The sequence below is a fragment of the Zea mays genome, chromosome 4 (assembly GCF_902167145.1).
Source record: "Zea mays cultivar B73 chromosome 4, Zm-B73-REFERENCE-NAM-5.0, whole genome shotgun sequence".
NCBI classification, from domain to species: domain Eukaryota; kingdom Viridiplantae; phylum Streptophyta; class Magnoliopsida; order Poales; family Poaceae; genus Zea; species Zea mays.
The window spans coordinates 70,853,839-70,862,264 of record NC_050099.1 but is presented as its reverse complement, the minus strand read 5'-3'; positions in this window follow the sequence as shown (position 1 = coordinate 70,862,264).

Sequence of the window (8,426 nt, the reverse complement as noted above, 5' to 3'; positions counted from 1 at the left end):
TCCAAGTCCATAGACCAACATATATCCCATTATCAAGATGAATACAATCAATTCCTGACCTCGCGCGAGTGCTAGAAAAATCACTCGACTTCTACCGAGATCCTGATTAGCAAGCAGCTACTCGACCTAGCATACTAGTATTCATCTCAAAAAGGAGTCCTAAGTTCATGCAACTAGAGGTTTCAAGCAACTCCTACACTTAAGTGCACATTACAGTCCTACAAGCATTAAGTGTAGTAAAGTAGCATATAATAACATGGTTATGCATAAAACCGGGGCTTGCCTTCAACTGCTGGGGCTGCGGGGAGATCCTCAATAGCAGCCTCTGAAGCCTGCTCCTGGTCCTCCTCTTGGACAGGTCCTTGCTCGGGGATGAGCACGTACTCTCCGTCGGCAAGATTACAATCTAATGAATGCAATGCGTAAGATATATGCATGATACCATATGTGCTTTAGAATTTACAACTTTTAAAGATGTAGGGTCTTTTGAATTTAAACAAGTTAACCTTACTTATGTAAAACCCTTTTAGTGGTATACTTAGTAAATTGGGTTGGTTTTAATGGGATGAGGTTTATTCCTTCTTCTCTTTTCTTTTATTCTCTTTAATGTTTTGGAGTAGGTTTGAACTACAAGTTGCTTTTATAGAATTCCAAAAATTCTGAAAAAATTACAGTGGCTTGCTACTGGTGTGTGCTTCTCTGTCACAAAATTTGGGGTTCAGAAAGTGAATGGTTTTCTCTGGACAAAATTACCAAATTTTAGGGCAGAAGGGGTACTTTGAACTACAACTATTATTTAACAGTGAGTAATTCTCTAAAACTTATTTTTGCTGGCTTTTAGGTGTCATAACATGACTTGATACAAATTTCTAGTCATTAATACCCTTTAATTCTTTCCCTATGATTTTCTTAAGGTTTCTAGCCAAAGGGGTGCTTTCTACTACCACTATGTTTGAAAAACATCAAACAACAGAGTTCTTATTTTTCTTAGCTAGTATTTTGTGCAAGAGCAATCATTCTGAAGTTTGGTTTCTTTTTGCTTAAGGGAAGGGGTGGTTTGCATTATTTAAGTCAAATGGTCTTTCTCACAAATTGCTAGCAAAAGGCATGGGTTCACTTCTTTTTCATGGGTTTGTATTTTTCTCTGGTGGTTTTTCTCATCATGGACTTAGCTAATTTTTGGTTGCCCATTATCTCATTATTTGAGGTTGTTTATGATTTATTGGGAAAATGCCTTATTACCACTTTATATTTATTTTCCTTACTTAAAAAGTTAGGCTGGGGTGCTCTGTATTTTTGTAGTGGGGCTCTGGTGGTTATAAGTTCACTGGATTTTTGTTAACCACTTTGGTTATAGTTTTGCAATTCTAATAATTGATTTTCAGTCTACATAAGGCTAATTAAAGCATCTTAATTAGAAACTAGTCCTAATTAATGGTCTCTGCATTTTTCCTAGGTTCTTGGTTGCATAAGTAAACTAGGAAAAATATTACTAATCACTGTTCAACATTTTCTAATGCTTTTCTGATTTTCTCTAAATTGTGGACAAAATGGCTTTAAATGAAAAACTACATCATAATCTCTAGTGCTGGGGATCCTACTATTTTTAAACAGTGTCTAATTAGGGTATAAGCATCTACAAATTTTCTTAAGCTCAGCACAAAAGAAAAACTAATTTTCCTTAATTAAACAAGGTTTAGGGGGTTTCTGTTTTTAATTTTTAACTCTAAAATTTAGAACAGAAAGCATATGGTTTAATAATTTTAAATGATAGATCATAATATTCCAGAGCTAGCAAAATTGGTTTGACAGTTTTTCATTAAGATTTCATCGAGTTATGAATTTTCTAAGTTCTCTGGTTATTTTAAAAGAATAATAGAATTGATTAAAGGGAAAACCACTTTGCACTGGGGTCCCTGGCGGTTTTTCTAGGTTTTCCTCGCGAATCAGTCCTTAGGTTACTATTCATATGGGTCGCTGACATTACAGAAAACCCCTCGGGTTCTACAAAACCTAACCCGAGGTCCTTCTTCTACCTCAAACAGTAGCCGCGGCGAAGAAAAGGGCGGAGGGGCTTACCGGCGGCGAGACTGTTCCGGTGAAGTGGTCGAGGATGAAGGGGAGGTCGCGGGGATCACAACGGTGTGCGGAACGTCGACGGAGATGGCCGGAGTTGGTCGGTCCACGCGCGCAGGCGGGGATGCTCGTCGGCGGCGAGGAGACCGGCCTGGTCACGGCGAGGTAGTTCAATCAAATGGGTCAGAGAGGTCCACGGGATGCCAGAGAAGACATGAGCGAAAGGAATTGGGCGGAGACTCACTGGATAGCTCGGTCCACGCGCGGCGGCGGAAGACCGAAGTCCGGTGAGGTTGATCTCGGGCCTCCGGTGAAGTCCGGTCGGGTCTGAGGGCTTGGCGAGCTTCACGGGCTACTGGCGGAGCTAGCCGAAGCACAGGTTGGGCTGGAGGGCGGCTGGAGTGGGCTGGCCACGGTGGCCGTAGCTCTGGCGGCAATGGCGGGCGGAAATATGCTCGCCGGAGCTAAGGAACGGTGGCTGGCCGGTGAGGGTGAGTGCGGGGCGAAGAGAGGTGCGCTCGGGGAGGCTTTATAGGCGCGGGCGGGCACGGCCGAGGGCGTGGGCGCGCGGCGGACTTGACCGGACGCCGGGGCGAGCGCGCGCGCGGGTTGGGCGAGCTCTGGCGTGCCGACCAGGGTCGAACACGTGTGCCCGTGCGTTCTGCCCAAGCTCTGGCGCGTGTGGTCGCTCATCCGAGCCTGCTCTCGCCATGGTCAGTGCACGAAACCTCTTCTCCTCCCTACAAGCTACCATTCTTGTGTGGAGGTCATAGGATTTTGCCTACTGGTTGCAGAGATATGGAGCCAGGAAATCTGGTCTGTCTCCCTGCCTAAACCCGAGGCAAATCCCAAGTTTTGTCGTGTCTAGGGCTCGCGTCCCAATGCCATCTTCTGGCACACGACAGAGGGGTTAGTTAGACACAAATTTGTCAATGGGGCCATTAGGATTCGAGTTAGGGATCAAGGTGAACATCCCTGATCTTTGGCTCAAGGTCTGAATTTCAGAATTCTGAAATTCAGAATTCCCAATGAGTCCCAACAAAAGAAGCTTGATTTGGGGGTTTTCTTGAATTATTTTGGCTAAGCTTTCTCAATCTATTTTGTTGCTTATCAAATATACTTTAACTTATATAATTGGCTTAACTCAAAATTTTAAACTTTTCATTCCCTTTTGCTTATTTTCTTGAATTTTGTTCATGGGGTTCACTTAGAGTTCTTAATTAGGGTTGCACATTCTTATCTTTTCAAAGACTCAATTGTTTTGATCATGACACTTTTAAACATATACTTGGTGAATTCTTTATCACTTAAGTTATCTTGATGCTCATGCTTACTTTGGTTCACATAAAATAATGGCTCTTGGTGTGGCTTTTTAAGAGAAACCCTAGGTGACACTGGGGTGTCACAGCCTTCCCCCCTTAAAGGAATCTCGTCCCGAGATTCAGGCCAGAGTCCTCTCGGGGTGAAGCGAAGGGTGAGACTGATAGGAAAAAGGGTGATGATTGTTATTATTAGGATAAACTGCTCTTCGAATGTCATTCTCTTTGCAACTTCAGAAGGAAGTCCTTTTAAGTTTTACTTTATAGTTACTTCATTCTGAATTAAGATCATATTTTTGGGAATTAGATTCGAAAGGCAGGAGGAGGGGTTGGGGGTGATTACATACCAGCTTCCTTAGGTAGGCAATCGGGGAAGTTGGATCTTAAGAATTCCTCGGTTTCCCAAGTAGCTTCCTCCTCTGAGTGATTACTCCACTGGACCTTGAACATCTTGATCGATTTAGCCCGAGTTGATCTTTCCTTGCAATCCAGAACCTTGGAGGGGTACTCTTGGTACGAGAGATCTGGCTCTATCTCCAATTCTGGCTCTGCTAGAATCTCAGTCGGCAATCGAACACACTTCTTTAGCTGAGATACATGGAATACACTGTGAATGGCAGACATCTTTGAAGATAACTTCAGCTTGTATGCCACTGGTTCACATGCTTCAATGATCTCATAAGGTCCAATGTAACGAGGGGCTAGCTTGCCTTTGATTCCAAACCTCTGCACTCCCTTGGTGGGTGATACATTGAGGTATACAAAACTTCCCACCTCGAACTGGAGAGGTTTCCTTCTTCTGTCATGATAGCTCTTCTGCCTGGCCTGAGCAGCTTCTAGATTCTTCCTGATCAGCTTGACCTTCCTTTCGGCTTCAGTTACCAAATCAGGTCCAAAAACTTCTCTTTCACCAGGCTGAGACCAATTGAGTGGTGTCCTGCACCTTCTTCCATAGAGAGCTTCAAAAGGTGCCATCTTTAGGCTGGACTGATAACTATTGTTATAAGCAAACTCTGCCAAGGAGAGGTGCTTATCCCAGTTCTTGCCACAATCGATCGCACAAGCTCTCAGCATATCTTCCAGAATCTGGTTTACCCTTTCCGTCTGACCATCAGTCTGTGGGTGGTAAGCTGAACTCCTGATTAGCTTGGTTCCCAAAGACTCTTGCATTTGTTCCCAAAATCTGGCAACAAATTGGGCTCCTCGGTCAGAAACAATGGTCCGAGGTAATCCATGCAAACACACGATCCGGTCGATATACAATTCTGCATACTTCTGAGCCTTATCAGTGGTGTGCACAGGAAGAAAATGTGCCACTTTCGTCAATCGGTCCACAATAACCCAAATTGAATCATGATGACGAGAGGTGTTGGGTAGACCCACAATGAAATCCATGCTGATATCGTCCCACTTCCACGAAGGTACGGACAGTGGTCGCAAAGCTCCAGCGGACTTCAAGTGGCTTGCCTTAACCCTCTGACAGGTGTCACACTCTGATACATACTGGGCTATCTCCCTCTTCATTCTGGTCCACCAGTATAAAAGCTTCAAATCATGGTACATCTTGGTGCTTCCCGGATGCATAGAGAATTTGGAGAGGTGAGCCTCATCCAAAATTTTCTTCTTGAGATCCTGGTCCTTAGGAATTACCAATCTGCTTCTGAACCATAACACACCCTTCTCATCCTGGCGGAAACAATTATACTTCTCAACCTTCTGATGGAGATTCTTCTTGATAATCTGCACTCCCTTGTCACTGAGCTGGGCCCTGATAATCTGGTCTTGCAAAGCTGGCTCAACAGAAATGTGAGACAAAGAACCAGAAGGAATCACTTCAATTTGCATCTTGCTCAACTCATCACACAAGGTGTTAACACGAGAATCCATCAGAATACAGTTGCATTGCAACTTCCGACTCAAGGCATCAGCTACTACATTAGCTTTCCCTGGGTGATAATGTACCTCCAGGTCATAATCCTTGATCAGCTCTAGCCATCTTCTCTGCCTCATGTTGAGATCAGCCTGAGTAAAAATGTACTTAAGGCTCTTATGATCAGTGAAGATGTTGCAGTGGGTTCCCATTAGATAGTGCCTCCACATCTTCAATGCATGAACCACTGCTGCTAACTCAAGGTCATGAGTGGGATAATTTTGCTCATGAGGCCTGAGTGCTCTTGAGGCGTAAGCAATGACTCGGTTGTCTTGCATCAAGACACAACCTAGCCCGGTGCCAGAGGCATCACAATACACGTCAAAAGGCTTGCTGCTGTCGGGTTGCGCCAATACTGGTGCTGTGGTCAGATGCTGCCTCAACGCATGGAAGGCATCTTCGCACTTCTGACTCCACACAAACTTGACTTCTTTCTTCAGCAACTCAGTAATAGGCTTCGCAATTCGAGAGAAGTCCGGAATAAATCTTCGGTAATAACCGGCCAATCCCAGAAAACTCCGAATCTGGCGAACAGTCGTTGGTGGCTTCCAATTCATCACCTCTTGCACTTTATCAGGATCAACAGCTATTCCATCCTGAGAGATAGTGTGACCCAAGAATTTGATTTCCTTTAGCCAAAAATCACACTTGGATAGCTTGGCATAAAGGTGGTGCTCTCGCAGACGTTGAAGCACTACATGCAAATGCCCGGCATGTTCTTCTTCGTTCTTCGAGTACACCAGAATATCATCGATGAAAACCACTACGAACTTGTCCAATTCTGGCATGAAAACAGAATTCATCAGATACATGAAGTATGCTGGTGCATTTGTCAGCCCGAATGACATCACCAAGAATTCATACAGCCCATATCTGGTTGAGAATGCCGTCTTCGGAATATCGCTTGCTCGTATTTTGATCTGATGGTAGCCAGAGCGAAGGTCTATCTTGGAAAACACCTTGGCCCCGACCAACTGGTCAAAGAGAACATCAATACGAGGCAAAGGATACTTGTTCTTGATAGTTACCGCATTAAGAGGGCGGTAATCTATACACAGCCTCAAGCTTTCATCCTTCTTCTTTACAAATAGCGCTGGACATCCCCAAGGCGAAGTGCTTGGGCGAATAAATCCCTTATCCAGCAACTCTTGCAACTGCTTCTTCAACTCTGCCAACTCAGCGGGTGGCATTCGGTAGGGCCTCTTGGAAATTGGGGCCGTTCCCGGTTGCAACTCGATGGCAAATTCAATATCCCGGTCCGGTGGCATTCCTGGCAATTCATCAGGAAAGACATCTGCATACTCACAGACCACTGGGATCTTCTTCAGGGGTAACTCCGTCATAGAGAAAGCACATGACTGAGAAGAACCCTGACTAGGCAGAATCAAAGTGAAATTCCCGCAGAAAGGAGAATTAACTTCCACGGTACGACTGGCTACATCAAGTACAACTTGGTGCAAGGTCATCCAATTTGCTCCTAGAATAATGTCCACATTTTCCAATCCCAACACAAGAAGAGTGGTTTTGATAATGTGGCTTCCCAGTTGAATAGGCACACTTTGGTTTAATTGATTAGTTGCAATTTTACCCCCAGGTGTGACTATCATGAATGACCCTTTTGAGTGAGAGAATGGCAGTTTGCAATTAGCACTGAACTTTTGGCTAATGAAACTATGAGATGCACCAGAATCAAACAGAATTAAAGCAGGTTGATTATAAACTGAAAAGGTACTGGTCATGATAGGAACTCCTTCTGGCACTTCCTCTAGAGCAGTGAAGTTGAGCTTCCCTTGCCTGACTTGCACCTTCTGCTTTCTTCCCTTGTCTTGATTCGGTGCTGGCATCTGCCTCTGCTGGTTCCTGGGACAATTCTTGGCATAGTGGCCCACATTGCCACAAGTGAAACACTTGTTCCCATTGCCCTGGCGGAACTGCTGCTGCTGCGGAGGCTGATTGTTCCTTGGGGCGGGAGCTGGATAGCGGTTGGGTGCCGGCTGCTGCTGCTGCTGAGGTGGCCTGATCACCCATCTGCCTGCCTGCTGCTGAAAACCCCTGCTCTGATTGTGAGAAACAATCCGGAACCTCTGAGCCTGAGCGGATGGTGCTGCCATTGGTGCCTTCCTCTTCTTCTCTGCCCGGTGAGCAACAATGCAATCCTCCTGAGAGATGGCCATGTTGACCAACTCATTGAAGCTATCGGCCCGGACAGTGTTGAGTCGTTCCCGCAGCTTGGTATTGAGACCCCTGCGTAAGCGATCCCTCTTCTTTTCATCAGAATCAGCATGATACCCTGCATACTGGCATAAGTCGTTGAAGGCTTGCGCATACTGCAGTACCGTGCGGGTTCCTTGATTGAGGGCCAGGAATTCATTCAACTTCCTATCAAGAATGCCAGCTGGAATGTGGTGTCCTCTGAAGGCAGTCTTGAATTCCTCCCAAGATACTTCACGATCAGCGGGGAGCATAGCACGGAAGTGGTCCCACCAAGTCCGAGCTGGGCCGCGAAGCTGCTGTGCGGCGAAGCGAGCCTTGGCCTCATCAGGGCAGTCTCCCGTGAGGAGGGGAAACTTGGACTCGACGACGCGAAGCCACACGTCGGCGTCCAACAGATCCTCTGCCTTGGTGAACAAGGGCGGCTGCGTGCTCAGAAACTCCTGGTATGTTGCCATAGCCGGAGGTCGCTGATGCTGGCCTCCACCATGATGCTGTTGGTGGGGCTGGCGCTGCAAGAGCTGTCGCAGAATCTCATTCTGCTGGGCCATCAGCTCCTGCACTGTGGGAGCTGGAGGAGGTGGCGGGGGAGCTTGCTCATTCTGCCCGCGACGCTGCCTCGCTGCCATCTGAAAACAGAGATTGTCGCCAATGTTATCCCGACTCATATTTCCGAATGACAAGATATCACCTCATATGGAAGGAAAAGGCCATAATCATAATATTAGGTTCGAAAATGAAGATAACATGGTGACAAGGATCCCACAGATATCAAAAGTTTACAGGGTTACATTAATCGGGGGAAAGTACCCATAAGCCTAGTCCAAAATGTGATACTACTAAGCTCGCATAGGTTTCTATCCGCCTAAAGAAATGTCAAAGCGACTGCT